Below are 21344 nucleotides of genomic sequence, written 5' to 3'. Positions count from 1 at the left end.
ACTCTCACAACCCAATCATTTCTCCTCTGAACCTTCTTGCGCTGTCTCACAGGTGAGCCTTTGGGAGACATCCAAACCATAACAGGGCATTTTTCTTTGCTTTTGTGGGTTCAATTTTCCAGTTGCCATCATTTATATTACATGCCATGAACAGCCTTCCACACTTCTTATGGTGCGGCTCGGCTGCACAGCTTTTAATTATTTGAGGAAGTCCATTTTGTTTGTCTGAAAGTTTATTTTGCACTCACTTTTGAATGATATTGACGGTAGATGTGAAATTCTAAGTTTATAGGCCGGTTTTTTCTTTTTTTCAGGGCTAAGAAGATAAAATTCCGTTGTCCTCTGGCTTGCATAGTTCTGGGGAAGACATCTGAAATTATTCTTATCTTTATTGCCCAACAGGTAATGTGTCTTTCATGCCAGATTGCTTTTAAGACATTTCTCCTTATCATTGGTTTTCAGAAATTTGATTATATTTGTTGTCTTTTTTTGTATTTATCCTGCTTGAAAGGTTAAGGTCTCTGGTTTTATAGAGTTCATTAATTTTGGAGGTCAACCATTATTTGTTCAGAAATTCTTTCTGGCTTCCTTTTTCTCAGACTCCAATTAAATGTATGTTAGACCCTTTGATATCATCCCACACATCACTGGGTCTCTGTTCTTTTTCTACGTGTCTACCTCTCTGTGTGCTTCCTTTTATAAATTTCTTTTAGTTCATGTGTAAGTTCATTGATGTTTCTTTTTTAAGCAGTTACTCTCCGTGCAAACCAGCAAAATTTTAAATTTGTATATTATACTTTCATGTTCACTACGTCATGGCTCATTTTTACGTCTTCCATTCTTTCCTAATTATTTTAAAGTGAATATTTTAAATATAATGATTTAAAGTAACTTTTCTACAATCTTAAGTTAATTCTATCACTTTTCTCATTTCTAAGTACATTTCTATTGCCTCATTTTCTCTCAGTGAATGGAAAGTTTATATATAAATTATAAATGCATGATATTAATTTATAAACATATAGTGTATACCATTATATATATATATACACATATGTACCATGTATACAAACATGTATATAATATATATTTATAAATATATGCAATGTTTATAAATATAAGTATATACTATATATAAATATATACAATGTTTATAAATATAAATATATTCAATGCATAAATATATCTAATTATGCACAAATATATACATTTATATTAAATATACATAATTACTATTAACCAAGATAAATTTTATAATAAGTTCATATATATAAATTCATAGATACATATATAACAATTATATGTTTTATTACATTGTATATATTATATATGTTTACTTCTTTGCATGTTTGTAAAAAGTCATAGTTCCTTGTCTTACAGAACCATCAGTTGGCATGAGTGTCTCTGTGGCATGCATCTGACTTCTCCCTGAGCAAGTGACTCAAGAACTGTCCCGCTTTCTGTGGCCACCAAAACACCAACCCAAGGAGAAAACACCTTAGATTCTTCGCAAATGACCACCACTGGCATTCTCTTTAAGCCAAACCCCACTCTGGATTTCATTCAGCACACAGAAGAAACCATGTTCTCCAGATTCTTCAGTTAGTTACTTATTAATGAAACTGACCAAAATTTAATAAAAAGGAGTGCAACCCACAAGGAAATTTGAGCAGCATCTCAACAGTCAAACTCCTCTCTTCTCCCCACAAGAAGTTTGTCATGTTATTTCGGAGATGCTAATAGAGAATGTTCCCCCAAAGGTCTTCAGAAGGCACAAGGGGATTTTGCTGGCACATACATCAGTACCCCCAGAGAACTCAGCCCTGATACAAGACTCCATTTGGGCATCTCAATGTGCTTGACTCTCCTTGCTACTCAATTTTGCAAGACTAAAGACAGCACCCTCTTCAGTGTTTTTCTGAGAGTTCAACCAATCCATACCACCACCTTGAAACTAATTTAAAACAGAGAAGCACACCTTTCTAATGAGGGCTATGCCAAGTACTAAGGAAAAGATGATCAAGCTGATGTTGGCATCTCTGTTGCTGTAGATGTGGCCAGTGAAGGGCCAGCTGCTTTGGTTTCTGAGTGAAGGTGACTTGCAAGTCACATAACATTTTAAATTATTTGTATCTCCTTAGACTTTTTATATACTCATTTCATAAAATTCTCTTCTCTTCCAAGAGTAGAAGACTCATAGCTCTTGGCAATAAATTTAACATTTAACATGCAGAGTTCTAAGCCAGGAAGTCAACAGAGGGGAGAGAGTCACACCAAACTTTTCTGGCTCATACTAAAGCGAAAGTGAATATACATACATATGTATGCAGATATTAAATATTCAGTATAAATACTCACAGATATCAGACATCCATTGAGATTTTGAGCTACCTGCCTTCAAGAAGTATAGACTAAAAACTAAACTACTCTTAAATATTCAGTTTATGTCTAATTACACCCACTGTGTGGTAGACTATTAGATTCCAAGGGTTCAAGGAACAAAATTAAGATCCTGGTGTTAACATAGTCCAAACAGAGTAAGTCAAAACTGGAAAGGGGACATTGGGAATGGCCTTGAAACCACTTCAGTGATTGTGAAAGATTAAAATGTTTGTTTGAAGAGGATGCGTTTCTTGTTTGTTAGTCTGATATGTCTTGGGTATGAACTATCTTATAGACTCTATGCTAAAATGCTTCAGAAAGAAAAAAAGAATGTCACCATTTTTCTTCTTATTTCTGTTCTCATTAATTCCCTCTGGCACTTATGACAATGTGTAAATACTCAGGACTAAACATTTAATTATCACAACCTTTCTTTAGTGCCTTAATTTTCACACTATGTAGCTCTGTTGTCTAGTATGTAGCCATATGTGGACATTGAAATTTAAATTTATATTAATTAAAAGTGAAAACTAAAATTTATTTCCTACCTTTTTTATTTCCACACTTTTATTCGTGCATTATAGTTGTATATATTTATGGGATTTGTTGTTATATATTCATATATGCACACAATCTATAATATGGCCAGTATCAATTCCCAACACTTCTCCTCTTCCTCCCTTCCTCTACCCTTTTCCTCTATTGATCTCCCTTTGATTTTCATGAGATCCACCCCCATCTTTCTTTCTTTTTTTTTCTCTAGCTTCCACAAAGGAGAAAACACATGACTCTTAACCTTCTAAGTTTGACTTCTTTCTCTTCTCTAGTTCTATCCATTTTCCTGCAAATGCCACCATTTTATTTTTCTTTATGGCTCAATAAAACTCCATTGTATTCTCTTTATCTATTCATGCATTGATGGACACCTAGGCTAGTTCCATAGTTTGTCTATTGAGAATTGTGCTGCTATAAACATGGGTATGCATATATCACTGGTAGTAAGATGCTCTTAATTCTTCTGGATAAATACCCAGGAGTGGTATAGCTGGGTCATATGGTGGTCCCATGCATGGTCTTTTGAGAAACCTCCATACTTATTTTCATAGCAATTTACTAATTTACAGTCGCACCAACAGTATAAAAATGTTCCTTTTTCTCCACATCCTCTCTGGAATTTATTATTATTTGTATTCTTGAAGACTACATTCTGACTGTTGTCAGATGAAATCTCAGTGTAGTTACTTCCTCAGTCTTAAGTATTCTCATTTCAAGAGCTCAATAACCTCTGTATTATAGAATATTTTCATCATCACAGCAAGTTCTGTTGAATGGAAATAGTTCAATCAATTTCTAACATAAAAAAATAATTTTCCAATTCAAATCATATTATGTTGCCCAGCAGGTTTCCATAACATTACATTTGCTTATTTTTTGTTAACAAGTTAACTTTTTTACTCTTGTGGATAAGTGCAATGTTTTCATCTTATGATTATTAAAATAGTAATTAATTAACATGTTCCCTATGTTAAATCTCTCTACCATTTGAGGACTCCAAACTAAAAGGAACACTTTTAATGTTTTAATATTAGATTTGAAGACACCATTTAAAATTTAAAACTGAATAAAATAAATTAAATTTTAAATTGTATTTTAATTTTATTATTATTATTATTATTATTATTATTATTATTATTATTATTATTATTTTGGTACTGGGGATTGACCCAGAGGCACTTTACCACTGAGCCAAATCTCCAACCCTTTTTATTCCTTTTTATTTTTTATCTTGAGACAAGTTCTCACTAAGTTGCTTAGGGCCTCGCTAAGTTGCTAAAGCTGGACTTAAATTTATAATCCTCCTGCCTCAGCCTCCAGAGTTGCTGGGATTACAGTCATGTGTCACATGCCCAACTAAATCAACTATTTTCTTTATGAAACTCCTCACAGAGGACAAACTAAAAACATAGCCCTTCTTTCTTGGATATTTGCAAACTACTTATTAATGAAAATTTTGGAAATTCTGGATTTTTTAGTACAATATGCTTCTAGATCATGTTTCCTAGAATGAAGTGGGTTTGCACATATTTCCTCAATTAAAGGAAATTTCAGGAAGGTTATTAAACTAGAACTGACAAAACATCAAGGAGGGTGATAATTTACTTGTTTGGGGGCAAAAGGTTGTCAGATTTAATGATGATTAAACTTGGAGCTCCCCCTTGGGCTACTTTATTATAATTGTTCATACCTTATAAGGGAAAATTCAACATTATAAATTCAAATATTCCACCAGACAAGGAAAGAAAAATAGTATTGGCCGTGGCCTTTATATGAATAAGTGTTCTCTCAGGCTTCACCCACAGGAGCATTTTGTGACAAGAATTTAAGATGATCTCCCCTAATTTCTTTAGCCGAGGCAATTTTCCTCTTGTATGTTTGATTTCCAGTTATCTTGGTATTCTCCTTATATATTTCCAAGTTTCTTACTCGTTTGGAGGTGGATCTATAATTGGGGATGTTGCAAACCCTCTCCCTAGCATGGCAGAATATCTGTGCTCCTAAAATCCTTAAGTCTCATAATCCAGGATTATTTCTGAGGTGTCACCAGAACAGGATAACTGGTTTATAGTTTGAACACCATTTTCAAATTAGCAAGGCAGCAACTCAAGCTTTCAAGTCTTAAAAATCTTGGACCCAAGCAGAAAGTAGTTTTATAACCATACTGAAAATTGACACTATTCTTGTATCTCCTCGGGAGACTTTGTTGGGAGGAAATGAATCAGAGTTCCAAGATGAAAAATGAAGAACCGCAAGAAGTTGATTGAGATAATGTAGAAAAAGTTAATGTCGAAAGCATTTCTTGAGAAATTTCACTGCTATTTAACCAAACAAGCCAGCCATGTGCTTTTATCATTCTACCCCCCTTTAATCATCCTCTCCCTTTTCTCACTCACCCAAACCTGCAAATCTGAATCATTCTCTGCTATAAATCCAAGGTATTCAGAAAAATATTAAACCATCTCTAAAAATAATTTACATATTTAGCCTGTAAATTAATGGCCTACCGCTTTATTTATAGATGCACAATTAATAGAGTTATCTGTGAATACTAATTTTTGTCATGATATTTTCCCACATATGCCAACCCACTTTCTTCAAGCCGCCACAAATTCTAATGAGAATTCAACCCAAAACCTACAGCCACTGAAAAAATACCCTGAGGAATGAAGGGAAAATCAAAATAGTCTTGGATGAAGGAAAACATGTCATCAAAATTAGAGTTTTTGTCATTAAAATATCAATCCTTAAAAAAAAAAAAACTGGCTAATAGACTGTTACAGTGGCCCATGCCTGTAATCCCAGCATCTCAGGGGGCTGAGGCAGGAGGATCACAAGTTCAAAGCCAGCCTCAGCTACTTAGCGAGACCCTGTCTCTAAATGAAATATAAAAAGGGCTAAGGATGTAGCTCAATGGCTAAGCGCCCCTGGGTTCAATCCCTGATGCAATATATAGCAATAGTTCAATCCCTGGTGCTATATATATGTGTGTGTGTATATATATATATAAGTATGTGCGTATATAGTTAGTAGAAATTCTCTAAAGAAAAAGGAAATAATGAAAGACAAAAATCTTGGCACATCATGAAGGAAGAAGAAACAGAATGAGTATATTGTAGTTTTGTAAAAGCAACAGGCCTCTCTTCTCTGATGACTGTAAGTGGATATTGAATACACAGTATCACCATAATTACCTACATAATCATATTGTTTTAGTTTTATAGTACAGAGAATTTTAAATCTTAAATGTATGATCAAAATAATGCAAAAGGCAAGCAGGATATAAATGTCATTAAAATGTCCTAATGCCCCCCATTATTGGGCTAGAAGAATGTGTCTTCAGTGGTACTTAGGTAAAATGCGTGCTATAATCTCTAAAATAGTCACAATAGTTCTTTAAAGTATAACTAATACATTAACAGAGGAAATCCAATAATAAAAATGTGAATGTTTATCTAAAATAAAAAGAGCAAATTGCAATTATTGCTTAAGCAATTAAGAAAATCATTTAAGAAGGTAGCAGACACATGGACCAGTAGAACAAAAGAGAGAACCTAGAAACCAACCCACACACCTATGGCCAACTGACTTTTTTGTTCATGTGTTTTTTGGAGTACTGGGAATTGTACCTGAGTGGTCTACCACTAAGCCACATGCATAGCCCCTTTTATTTTATTTTGAGATAGGGTCTCACTAAGTTGTTGAGGCTGACCTTGAACTTGTGGTCCTCCCATCTAGGTCTCCTGAGTATCTAGGATTATAAGTATGCACCACCACACCTGGCAGCCAACTGACCTTTTTAGAAAGGTGCTAAGAACATATGGAGAAAGAGAAGTCTTTTCAATAGGTGGTGTTGAAAAAACTGGCTATCCACATGCAGAAAAGGAAACAAGACCCCTATCTCCCTCCAGTTAAAAAAATCAATTCAAAATGGATTAAAACTTAAATGCAAGGTCTGAAACTATGAAACTAAGAGGGAAAAAACATTAAAAATGGTTCAGAACATTGGGATGAATATATATATTAGTATAAGAATTTTTTAGAAAAGACCCCAAAAGCACTGGCAATAAAAAAAAAATAGATAAATTGAATTGCATCAAACTAAAAAGCTTCTGCACAGCAAAGGAAACAATCAATAGAGTAAAGAGACCACCTGCAGAAAGGGAGAAAATATTTGCAAACTTTTTATCTAATAAGAGATTAAACCCTAAAAAGAACTCTAAAAATTTCAATAGCAAAAAAAAAAAAAAAGCAATCCAATTTAAATATGGACAATAGAACTAAATAGTCATTTCTCAAATGAAGACATACAAATGGCCAAGAGGTACATGAAAAAAAATATACCCAGCATCCCTAACCATCAGAAAAATGTAAATCAAAAACACAATGAGCCAGCAGAGTGGCACATGCCTGTAATCAAAATACAACTACCTTATGATCCAGCAATCTCATTGGGTCTATGTACAAAGGAAATGAAATCAGTATGTCAAAGAGACATCTGCACCCCTATGTTTCCTATAGCATGATTCACAGTAGCCAAGACATGAAAACAACCTAAATGACCATCAACTGATGAATGGATAAAGAAAATGTAGCACATATAAACAATGGAATATTATTCAGTCCTTAAAATGAATGAAATTCTGCCATGGACAGAAATGGGGGTCATTATATTAAGTGAAATGAGCCAGGCACTGAAAGAAAAATACTGCATGATCTCACTCATATATGGAATTTTTTTAAAAAATCTCATAGAAGTTGAAATGTAGAATAGTATTGCCAGAAGCAGGGAGAATAGAAGGGGAAGAAGGAACGGGAAGAAGGAACGGGAAGAGATTGATCAATGGGTACAAAGTTATTTAGTTCTATAGGAGTAAGAAATCGGTGTGCTTTTGCATAATAGGGTGACTACAGAATGTGCTGCAAATATCAAAAAGCTAGACAAAAGCATGTTAAGTATTTTCATTATAAATCAATGTTTAAAGAGATATGTTTAACCTGATTTAAATGTTAGACAATGTATGCATCTACAAAAACATCACCAGGACTCCATAAACACCTATAATTTTATAATTTTAAACACAATCTTTAAAATAATTTTAAGTTTAAAAAAAGAAGTAAATTGGTTCAATTAGGTTTTATCTAACAGCAACAATGAAACCTTACACATGTGGTCTGGGGTTGTAGCTCCATGGTAGGGTGCTTGCCTAGCACATGTGAGGCACTGGGTTTGATCCTCATCACCACATACAAAACAACAAACAAATAAATAATGTATGGTGACCATCTATAACTAAAAACATTTTTAAAAATCCATGTTAATAAAAAATTTTTTAAGTTACAAGAATATTGGAAAACTCCAAAGATAATCAATTTACTTAAAGAAGACTCCTGATCAGAGGTCGTGTAAGAGTGATCAGGCACATGGCATAATTTGTGTATTCACTTCAGTGTGCGCGATACCATTTAAGCATTTATCTTCATACTCCCTTCGATGTGCCCTGATTCATGTTCATGAAGTTAAATATGGAATGGTTGTTTCTGCCCCCACCACTGCCAATTTTCCCTTTTCCACATAAATGTCAATGTTGCCTTCGTGGCATTGAAGAGGAAAGCACTCAAATGTTCATCTTTTTGTACGAGGCTAATAAAAATTCTCTCTATACGTTCTCAGTGTGAGATGGTTAGGTGTTTGAGGTAGCTAACAAGTTCTAGGAAAACCCCACCCATTACAGTGCACAGATAAATGATTAGGTGTTCATGCTACACCGAGTGGCCTAGGAATATAAGCCTCATCAAGTCAAACTCATTTTTAAATTCACTATCAATATTACTAACTCTGAAGAGGAAAGAACCTGACTGGTCCTTCTTGGATACCACAGTGTTAACCGTGGCTCAGCCAGATGCAAAGCCAGGACCAGGTAGAAAGGTAGAAAGAGAAGTATTTCCTGGTTTACTTTCTTATTCTGACACTATCCTAATTCTCGGGGGGGAAAAAAATGGCTTACTAATAACTGGAGATGTAGCTCTACAATCCTGGTACCTTTGCTTTCCTTTCTTTCCTGTTGTACACCTTCTCTTGGGAGCCAAGCAGACACAAGCAGACATCAAACACAAAGCCGCTTGATCAAAATGGCCGTCCTCTCCCACGAGAATGACTTTTCCCTGTCTCTACCAAAAGGCTGATGTGATTTTCCTGTCAAATATGTCAAGGAAGCCTTTGAAGGTGTCCATCAATTGCCAACGTGAGGTCTGCCAGACAGGTGCTGCCTTCAGGAGGGAAGCAGTAACATACAGAGTTGTAATGTGAAAGGCAGTGAGATGAGACCCTGGGCCTCTCATCGGAGTCCTATCCAAACCTCAGGTCTGGATTTTCATAAGATATTGAAATACAGGAAAACAGTTGCTACAAAAGCTTTGAAGACCTAATCCTTTATTTCCAAAACAAGACAATGTTTTTCTGAACTCAAAAGCATGGGGGAGAGAGAGGTTCCCTATGAATTTAAATGTTAAACCGTAGAGATTTTTCAGGGAACTGGAGACTTCCTGCTAGGATTTTTTTGATAACTAAAGCTAAAGAATCTGTATCTTTTCTTAACTCATCTGTATGAAGGCAAGGTTGTCTTTCGGATAAGTTTACCAAGTAATGGGAATGGAGATTTTAAAATGTTTTAGAGACTTCGCAATACCGAGATGTCTCTTCTTACCACTTTTTAATAAGAAGCTAAGTACAAGCTGCTTCACATAGTTGACCTAAATAAGTCCCATTCAGCTCAGCTATTAAGTCATGAGACACATTTCTTGTTGGGTACAGAGGCTCTCTGTCTAGCAGAATGAAGTTTGGTTTAGTTCAGATTCCTGTATTTTCTACCTTTCAACTCTCGTAAAGGTCTTGCAATAAATGGACCAACACCCCTTGATATGTCCTCCTTCACCTTCTAGAGAAACTACAGAGAGAAACATCTGAGATCTGTACCCACCACATAGAAGACTTACAAAAAAGCAATGAGTGTAATTTTAAAACAACAAATAAATGATGAGTTCCAAAGGGCTGAAGGACAATTAATGAAAATAGAAAAACGATAGGATATGCGGGAGAAATGCCTGGTTTACTTAGAGATGAAACTAGGTCAATAGATTATTTGTTCAGAAAATGCTCAAGAATTTTTAGTTGCTCGAGAATAAATTAAAGCACTGTGCATGCTTTACAAAAATAAAATTTCAGATTGTTATGTATAAAAGTATTATATATTTGGACTGCGGGTGTAGCTCAGTAGTAGAGCCCTTGCTTAACATGCACAAGGCCCTGGATTCCATCCCCAGCACCATAAATTAATTAATTAATTAGTAACATTTAAATAAGGAGAAGGAACTCTACATATTGAATAATCATAAAGTCTCTTTATGCCTATGTAATATTTACTCAGAACTCATTTAAATCAAACTAAATACAGCAATAGAAGAAGACATTTATCATATAAAAGGCAGTAAAACATACATATATACATACCCTCTGTATATATTGCAATTAAATATACATATTGTGTACTTACATATGCATGCATAATTTATTCTGAAGCAAACTGTACTTCTAGAATAATATAGAAGATATATTTAAATATATATATTTAAATATAAAGATTTTTTAATCAATATAATAAAAATTTATTACTTACAAATATAAAACACAAGATATATAACATATAATATGTAAACATAATGAATAGATGTCTGTAGATCATAAGTATCTATGATACATAATATATAATGAAAATCAAGTTAGAAGATTATCAAATTGTGCTTCTCTAGTTCATCACTTTAGTTTTCCTTTAAATAATTTGTTATAATTTATTTTCACTTTTTATTAAAGCAGACATTTTCTGGGCATGGTGGCATATGCCTATAGTCCAAGAAATTCAGGAGAATAAAGAAGGAGGATAGCAAGTTTAAGGCCATCCTCTGCAACTTAGAAAGACCCTATCTCAAAATAAAAAAATAAAAAGGGCTGAGATGTGGCTCAGTGGAGAAGTGCCTCTGGATTCAATCCCCAGTACCAAAATAATAAAATAAAACAGACATTATTAGTTCCATAATCAGAAACAAAACTTACCAAAAAAATCTTTCAAAAAAATTTGAAAAGTTAAAAAAAATAGCCTAATCTTTTCCATCTCTTGTTCAAATTCAGATAGATAATTATTTGCATTTTTTTAAAAGCCTCTTTCAATATTTCATTAGGTTTGGCAGGGTTGTTTTTTGGGTGGTTTGCATTTGGTTTGTTTGTTTGTTTTTTAGGATTTTTTTGTGTTGTGAGGTCTCCTGTTTGGCTACTTACCTCCAAAAAAAAAAAAGAAGGAGGAAGAGGAAAAGTGGGAGCTGAAAGTACTACCAAGCATCACCCCTGGACCATCCTGGCCTATAGGGCAGGTAGTTAATGATGCGTCTATAATCAGAGGGCCGTGTGTTCTACTCCCTCATTCAGTTCAGGGGGCCCCTTACTCATAAATCAAGACACATCGTACATGTCTTCAGCTGTGATATTCTAGATAATCCTGTAGATCTACAGTGAGAAAGAAAGAAAAAGAAAAACCTCCCAGGCTAGAGTATCTTCATGAAACATGCACCTTTGTCAACATGTACACTGCGATGTGCTCCTGGGCTCTGTGGTTGGTTCCCCAGTGATGAGTAAGGATATAGAGATCATGTGATGTGCAGGAACACGGAGGGAAATGCAGGTTGAGTTAGCGTGCATGACAGTAGCACAGGCCCCGCCATCATTCTGTTTGAAGCCAGCCATTTCTTTTTCAATAACTGGACATTTAGTGAGTTTCAGCACAGAAAAATGGAAACTCTTTCTGGATGCTTTTCCAGTCAGTCAATACCACACACATTTATTGAATGGCTTCTATATATGCGCCAGCCTCTGTTGCTGGTGCAGTCACTTATGGTAAATTATTCTCTCTTTGTAACATGTTATTTGGAGGCAAATTGGTGCTATTCACAAGGAACTTTGGGTTTAATTAGCATCTAAAAATTTTAAATACCCATAATTGTACGTGGTCAGGAACATTACCCGTGGTTAATTTGCATGTTGTTGCTATTGTCCCTAAGATGCGAGAACACTGAACAATAACTACTTTATGCCACATGATGTTGCACACTAAAACTGAGGGCGAAGATCACACAGAGCCAATGAAACTTGGCACTTTTTACTTTCAGGGTCCTGATGAACCGCTAGACAGCCTAACTCCTATTCATCTCTCATCCAGTGACTTTCCGGGCTGTGCCTGCCTCTGGCCCAAGCTCTGCAGCTTCTGCCCAGAGCTGTGTGTGGCTCAGTTACCTTGGTCCTGGGAGACACTTAGCAGAATCACACCTCAGAGGTTCAAAGGGCTCATGGGTTACCCATCAGGACAATTTCATTTTAAATATAAAACTATCTTGTGCACTCTGCTCAAAGTGACATTTTTTTTTCCTTCCCTCGGATCAGTAGCACAAAAGCTGAAGCTCTTCCATGTTGAGATTCTGAGCTTCATTGTCCTTTAATGTAACAGTACTTTCACCAAATCCTTTCTCAGACTCATTGTGTGCTTCTCTTGAAAAATACTCTTTGTTTCCCTCCCTCACCCACCCACCCCCTTTTTGCTTTTTCTTTTTTAACACTGTGAATGAAATAGTTACTTAAAACCTAACCCTGGGCTGAGGACATGGCTCAGTGGTACAGCACTTGCCCAGCAAGCACAAGGCTCTGGATTCAATTCCCAGCACCAAAAAAAAAAAAAAAAAAAAAAACTAATACTGAGAAATTTTTTTGTGGGGGAGGGTACTGGGGATTGAACTATTGAACTCAGGGGCACTCAACCACTGAGCCACATCCCCAGCCCTATTTTGTATTTTTTATTTAGAGACAGGGTCTCACTGAGTTGCTAAGCATTTCACTTTTGCTAGGCTGACTTTGAATTCCCGATCCTCCTGCCTCAGCCTCCTGAGCCCCTGGGATTACAGGCATGTGCCACCGCACCTGGCCTGAGAAATTCTCTTACTTGTCCAGCATTCCTATTCTGCAACTCTATATCATACTGTAAAAAAAATAAATGGAGGTTGTATAGGGGGAAATGGGAACTTCAAAAGAAAATGATTCATGCCTCCATATTAACAGAATTAATATTCTATGGGAACTATTTTATATCTCTGTAAATTGAAGGTAACTGATTACAATGCAAATTCTGCCAAGAGTAAACTGGTTTTCCTCTCTCTGTTAAATATCTACTTGATCTCATTGACAAATGAGTTAAATAAGATCTTTAACAATTGTTCATTTTATACTCATACAAGAGTTATGATTTTACATTTTTTATTATCATTTAACAGCTGCAAATGAGGAAAATATAAGCCTAACTAGGGTATTGATCAAGGAAGTTATAAAAATGAGATGAAGGGACATATCCAGTAGAAGGGGATCAAGACTCATATGCTCTTATGTTCTTCTAAGCATAAGCATGTCATAATTTCAAAGGAATGAAAATGAAAAACTTTTCAAAAATTTTCTCTAAAAGTAATCTCATCTTTACGTCCATATTAAAGAATCTTGACAGAGTTGATTAAGAGGTGGTGATTACCATCTGAAACCCATGTCAAAGCAGAATTGCACCAAATTTAAAAAGGTAAGGAAGATTTTATTCAAAGCTATTGCAATAGGGAGGAGAAACCCGTCTTAACTCCCCTGAAACAATGAGTGGGAGAGTTTTTAAAACTGAGGTAAGGGACATCATAAAACCATCTTTGCCTTACCCAAAGGAAATAAGAAACATGTCAATAAAAACTGGAAGAGAAATGATCTTTGTCATACAGTGACAGCTTCACTGAATTGTGATCTACCATTGTGTAGAAAGCCGAACTTCTAGGTGATAAACTTGAATATTTAGGGGAGGAAACTCCAAGCAAAGTGTTGAAGAAGTAGCCTGGTTTCTTCTTGCTTGTACTACGTAGAGACATATTGGAAAAAAAAAAAAAAAGAATCATTACACAAACAAAGAATTAGGGTTTGATGATTTGGGAAATTCTCAGCTTATCTAGATTACAAAAGATGCTAAAATGAGGAGATCACTGCTAGGAAAACATGCTCTGGAGAGAAGGCCAAGGGGATGGCTGGAAAACCGTTTGTTAGTGCTGAATAAGTGTAGGTGCGGGGAGAGTGGCACATAAGGGAGACAGTTAGAGCAACTTACATGAGAAAAAGATGGTGCGTTGGCCCAGTGGGTATATGTGGTCATCCTGTTTACACGGAATGTCAAGTGGTTGGATTCTGAATATATGTTTGAAAACAAGACTGGCAATGTTTTCTAACTAACTTAGTAGTTTGTAACATAAAAGAGTTAAGGACTATCCCAAGATGTTGGGCCTGGATAACTGAAGGGATGAAGTTGACATTTCCTGAGATGGGCTGATAGGAAAAAAAAAAAAAAAAAACAGGAACTTGGTATTAGCATTAATATTTCCATTTTTAGTGGACATTTTGAAAGTACAATTAAATGTAGGAGTCCAAAGGTTCACATCTAGGTCCATACTACAGGTATGAATTTGAAGTTATTAACATAGAATATTTAAAGCCCTGAGACTGGGGGAAGTCATCATGGGAGCAGCTGTAGAAACCATAGGAGTCAGGGTAGGAGTGGGGGAAGTGCTGGGGAGTGATATTGGCCAGATTATATTGTTATATTTTGTGCATGTACAAATATGTAACAACATCATTACATTCAACTGTAATGCACCAAGAAAAAATGTGGAAAATGCCGGGCACGATGGCACACGCCAGTAATCCCAGTAGCTTGGGAGGCTGAGTCAAGGGGATCATGAGTTCAAAGCCAGCCTCAGCAAAATCAAGGTGCTATGCAATCAGTGAGCCCCTGTCTCTAAATAAAATACAAAATAGGGCTGGGGATGTGGCTCAGTGGTTGAGTGCCCTGAGTTCAATCCCCAGTACCCCGGCCCCCACAAAAAAAAAAAAATTCAAAATTTACATCATGGGAATCTCTAAAATTAAAAAGTCTGGAAGAGCCAGGGTGTGGTGGCACACACCTATAATCCCAGAGACTCTAGAGGCTGAGGCAGGAAGATCACACATTTGAGGCCAACCTCAGCAACTTATCAAAGCCCCAAGGTCTTAGTGAAATTCTGTCTCAAAATAAAACATAAAAAGAGGGGATGTTAGGATATGGCTCAGTGGTTAAGTGACCTTGAGTTCAATCCCCAGTACAGAAGAAGAAAAGTTAAGTCTGAGAAGAAGAGGAGGAACCAGCAAAGGTGACTCAGGAGTATTGTCCTGAGGATAAAATCCAAGAGAATGTGGAAATCTGCTAAGGGAAGTGAAAACAGCGTTTCCAAGAGAGTGATCAAAAGTGTCAAATACCCATGGGAAGGTGAATAAGGAGAGGACTGAGAAGGGCCCCAGGATTTAGCAAGCCGGAAATCACTGGAGATCACTAGAGAAGTTTTGTTATGATATTAAAGATAAAGGTCCCACATGATAACTATCTTGGGGGATAGGAGAGAGAATTAAAGATTTAGTGTATATAGGAAATGAAATTAACTTGACTGGAAAGTCAATTAATTTTGCTTTTAAAAACTCCAAAATTTGGCAAGTTATAGCTCTTTTTTTTCTCATCGAAAAGAGAAGAGTTCTGTTGAGAGGCACCAGACTGCTCGAGACAGGGAGGAAATGAGTAACCAACACAGTTCATTCAATTATAGAGTTTGTAATTAAAGAAAGGGGTAGTAAGTGCATGGTAATCTCCAAGATCTTAAGGAAAAGCAAATGTGGTTTTTATTCTGTTTATCTGTGAGGTACCATGAAGTGAGGGACGAGGGTTCTCCAAGGGTTGGAAGCACAGGCGAAGGAATTTCTTCCGCAAACTCCGTGGGATGCCATTTATTTGCTACCACCTGTATGTCCAATGTGACGACACTATGTGTTATATCATGGTACCCTTATAGTATAGGTGGTGACACTGAGACTAATGAGGTTAGCTCACCTATCCAGGTTTCTCCTTTAGTAAATGGCAGACGCAGAGTTGTCACATCTACCTTCCTTTAAAAATCCCCTCTCCTCCCACCATGCCATTCTACAGAGCTGTCAGCAGCTTCATGAGGTGAGGAGGAGTAGGACTTTTCAAATTTATTGACCCTGACCTAGTGATAAATGACTCCGTATTCTATTCTAATAATGTTAGCAAGTGAATAAAAACCCTTTCCAAGGTAGCATTTAATGATGTTTCAGAGGCAGGAGGCACAAAACTAAAAGAAAATGTACTTGCTCTTCACAGATATAAAATAAGAGGAGTTTCTCTTCTCTACTTTCTATTACTGCATAATGCTTCTAAGCCACTAACATTTGGTGGCAGCAGATGTCCCGGAAGTTTAGCAGGGACCTTAATCAGCCCATCAGCATCTGGCTTAGTCGGGAGTAGGAGAGAATGATCGGGGGTTTTATGACTATGACTTGTGCCATGGTCAATGCCCTGATTCTTCTTTTCTGCCTCTCACCACCCCAGGCAGGATTTCTATGTCTTTTCTCCCCAAATTACACTTACAGTGATGACAGCAGCTGTGTTCGTGGCATATGTGCACTGTGACAATAGACCAAGATAGAACAAGTCTTGCTTTCTACTTGTTGGTGTGGTTAAAAGCAGCATAACCACCAAGCCTTGGAGAGAGGTGCTGTGATCTCCTATGAACCACCTGAAGCATGCATACCTGTGAGTGCTGTACAGTGCCAGCCCTGCTGGCACCAAACCCATGAACTTTTGCTTTCTAAAAGGGCTAGAATTAAAGAATGCCAACACTGCAAGGGATTTGTTTTGTTTTGTTTTGTGGTGCTGGGGATTGAGCCCAGGGCCTTGTGCATCCAAGGCAAGCACTCTACCAACTGAGTTATATCCCCAACCCAAGGGATTTTTTTTTTCAGGTCACATAATCCATTCCAAATTTGACCCCAGGAGTCACCCATGGTCTTCTTGGACATTCCCAACTACCAGAGCGTTAACCAACCATGTTACCCTCTGAGAGCTAAAAGGTAGAATACACTTCCTGTTTTGAGCTGAACCATGCCTGTTAGGATTATGATGCAAGAATGTTAGAAGGATCATTTTTATATATATATTTTTAGTTATCAATGGACCTTTATTTTATTAATTTATTTACATGTCGTGCTGAGGATCAAACCCAGTGCCTCACACATGCTAGGCAACTGCACTACCACTGAGCCACAACCCCAGTCCTAGAAGAGTCATTTTGGATCGTTAATACTATGTCTCTTCCACCTAGTATACAAGAAGATTCTATACTTAATTTATTATTTAATACACATTCTGTTGTTATAATGATGACAATAAAATGAGATTAACATTAGATCATCTGCTAAGCCAATTTTTTCCATCAGTAACAATTTTGTTTGTTTGATATTTGAAGCATTGTTAATGCTTTTTGCTTTTGCCATTTTGTTTTATTATTTTATACCATAGTCATGTTATGGGTACAAGAGTTCAAAGGGTAATACTTTTTTTTTTGGTAGTGGGGATTGAACTCAGGGGCACTCAACCTCTGAGCCAGATACCCAGCCCTATTTTGTATTTTATTTAGAGACAGGGTCTCACTGAGTTGCTTAGCAACTCACTATTGCTGAGGCTGGCTTTGAACTTGAGATACTCCTGCCTCAGCCTCCCGAGCTTCGGGATTACAGGCGTGCGCCACCTTGCCAAGCAAAAGAGGTTCGTAAATTCTAAAGCAGTTATTTTGAAACACCTCTTCCCCACACTTTTCACAGAAATTGTTCATTTGAACGAAGTTTACTTTTTAAAGTCATAGTAAATATAGGATATGTGGTTTTCCTCTGTTAATATAAGCTAAGTATTCAAATGTACTTTATTTTTTTAATATTTATTTTTTAGGTATAGATGGACACGATACCTTTATTTTTTTTTTTTAAAGAGAGAGTGAGAGAGGAGAGAGAGAGAGAGAGAGAGAGAGAGAGAGAGAGAGAGAGAGAGAATTTTAATATTTATTTTTTAGTTATCGGCGGACACAACATCTTTGTACGTGGTGCTGAGAATCGAACCCAGGCCGCACGCATGCCCTGCGAGCACGCTACCGCTTGAGCCACATCCCCAGCCAACGATACCTTTATTTTACTTACTTGTTTTTCGTGGTGCTGAGGATCAAACCCAGGGCCTCACCTGTGCTAGGCGAGCACTCCACCGCTGAGCTACAACCCCAGCCCTCAAACCTACTTTAAACTTATGATTTTATTATCTGAGAACAGTATAAAATTTTAAAATACAATCTCTTCTTCAAAACTTGGTGTTACAGTTGGGATCTGGAATGCCTTCCAAAGGCCAGTGTCTTAAAGTCTTGGTCACCAACCTGTGGTACTCTCAGAAGGTAATAGAATCTGGTGGAAGGAAGTTGGGTGATAGGAGTGGTGCCCTTGAAGGGGATATTGGGACCCCAGGCCCTTCCTGTTTTTCTTTTGCTTCCTGGCCACATTGAGCAGCCTTCTCTGCCACTCACTCCCTCTGTATGTACTGTGCCACCACAGGCACAAAGCAAAAATGCCAAGCAACTATGCACTAAAATCTCTGGCACTTTGAGCCAAAATAAACCTTTCCTCCTATAAAGTGGATTATCTCAGGTATTTTGTCACAGTAAAACTATGACACAAGAAAACTGATTAACCCAAAAATAATTTCTAAGAAATTATCTAATCATATTACATACAAGTTTTTGTAAGTGCAGAATGGATTTTGATAACTAGAGTATGTCTCTCCAGGAATGACTTAAATATTTTACCTCATCAAATCCTGACTCCCTAAGCAAAAATAGTGCAGATAGAGACAATAAAAATGACCTCAAGAAGCAAATCTCAGACATGGTCAATGTGTGATAAAGCAAAGAGTTTATGGAGTTAAGAATTAACTCAGCCACTTAGTTTCTCAGTAACTATCTAGGCTGATTATCTGTCCTCTAAGTAAATCTGCTTCTAGGATGACTGCTCTGATCAGTGGTAGATAAAATATTTATAATAAGAAAGCTGAGGAAGAATTTCTTCTTTCAGATTCAAGAATGGAAAAACCCTAGAAGAAAAGAGCTAGAAGTAATAGAAACAAAGTTTGATAATTCAACTTTGTACAGCAATACTCTATGGGAAAATGTGTAGGACTTAACAGGATTCAGTAAGTGATTTTTTAAATATTTCTAGTTGTAGATGGACATAATACCTTTATTTTGTTTATTTAGTTTGTTTGTTTGTTTTTTAATGTGGTGCTGGGGATCAAATCCAGTGCCTCATGCATGCTAGGCAAGTACTTATACCACTGAGCCACAACCCCAGCCCTGTAAGCGATTCTTTTACATTAAGCTATTTGTTAAAATTAAGCTGTGCTCTGGGTTTTTAAATCAAAGTGAATCATCTGTGACAATTGGATAAAAGAAAAAATAAATTAACACTACTCAGAACATAGTTAATGTGCCTGAGTTGATACAATACCTGTTTATGAGAGGAAGAAATATTCTAGTAGATGGAAGTTGTAAATTGTGTTTTAATAGGCTCATATACAATCATAAAGGAGTTGTAACACAGATTTTCTTTTGAATTTTCCAATTTGCACTATTTTCCTCTAATAATTTCTGCTTCAATGATTGTTTATTGGTCTTCACTGTGTATTATTTTTCCAAATATTAAATGTTCCATTTATAAATTGGGGGAGGGAGGGATTCCCAGGAAAGCTACTCTAGATTCTGGTAAAACCACCTGCCCTTCCATGGGCAGAACCATCTCATTTTCAAAATAACTCCTGTGATTTGTTTTTAGCTCTGAAGTTTCCGGAATTAGCTACCCGATGCATTTGTATTTATTCTCCTTGATTTTCCTTCATATTTGATCTTTCTTTCTGCCTGGAGTCATTTCACAGATAATTAATTTCTCTACCTTACAAGTGAGAAGAAAGACAAAATAACGTAAGCTGTTCTAGTAGTGTCGAAGGAGGAAAAAATGCTAAAGGACTAGCCTGTTGCTCTGAACATCAGTGCCAAAGGATCCCAGTTCTACCAGTTGCTTTATCATGTCCCTGCTTGAAAAACCTTTGACCCACAGCTCTACCCCTGCCCCACTCAGAGGTAGAGCTGATTTTGCCACACCTGGCTGTGCCTATGGAAATAGTGCACCAGCACCAAGCCAGGGCAGTGCCAGAGTCCTGCTCCCCAGTCCCACAGCCTGCAGCTGAGCTTTTCCTCCATTCCTTCCACCTTGATTTCTTCTAAAGAACATAGCTGTGCCTCCTTTTCCCGATGATACTGTGTCTTCTCTGCAGGATCTCATCTCTGTTGATCATTCTCTCACATGGGCAGATTTCCAGCAATGAGCCCAGCCAGCCCTCCTCCCACCTTGGCCTGTCCTGTTCCCTCAGGGGCCAGAATCTGCACCTGTAGCATCAGACACTGTCTCACAGAAGACAGCCATGGAGCTCTGTTTTCAACCATCCATTGACTGACTTCCACTACCTAAAGATGCCCACAAAGCAGCCCTGTGGAACACCACCACTGGCTGAAGAATGCTTGGTCCAGCCCTCCCCTGTGGACAGTTGCCATGGACACTTAGGCACTTGAAGCCAGCCCCGACTTTCCTTGTCCTGAGTACTACCCCTGCCCTTTCCTGCCTCTCTCTCCTCCTCATACCTGCCAGCAAAGTTCCATAAGGTCTTTTATATTTTAGGTCAATTTAATTTCATCTTCTTGTCACTGTTTTTCTTATCCCATTAATCAAACCTTATTAGCAATGATAGTAATAGCTGAGGACAGAACCTAGGTTTCTCTCTAGTCATTTTCTCTTGAGTGAGAGAGAGTATGAAATAAAACTGAATACCCAATATTGAGCCACCATCTTTGTGGTTCTATGAATGCTTTGACATGAAGAAGACCTGAAGGGAGAACTAACTAACCTTAAAAAGAGTCAGCCAGGCGTTGGGGTTCTAATGAGCCCTGTGTGGGGACACTTGAAAAAAGAAGGAAAAAAAAAGGATAAAGTTACTCTGTCTTAATCTTGGCTACATCTCCAGCAGCCATTAAAGCAGATTGCCATAGTGGGTTTCTATAAACATTAGTTGAATAAATATAGGATCTTGCATCTGAACTTCAAGTATCAAAATTAGCTGAATAAACATCAGTTATGGGAGAAGACTGCCAAAAATAGCAAGGTGCTCTCTACACAAGTGCGATAAAAGTTAAGAGAGAAGGGGACACGGTGACAAAGCCACCTGGAATCTAGAACCAAAGTGACCTTGAATTTTGGGCAAGGTTCCTTGTCAGATAAAAAGAAAGGCATTGCTGGACCTGGAGCAGAATTCATGAGCACCTGTGGA

This window comes from Callospermophilus lateralis, chromosome 18, assembly GCF_048772815.1.
Source record: "Callospermophilus lateralis isolate mCalLat2 chromosome 18, mCalLat2.hap1, whole genome shotgun sequence".
Classification (NCBI taxonomy): Eukaryota; Metazoa; Chordata; class Mammalia; order Rodentia; family Sciuridae; genus Callospermophilus; species Callospermophilus lateralis.
Note: the sequence above shows the minus strand (reverse complement) of the source record.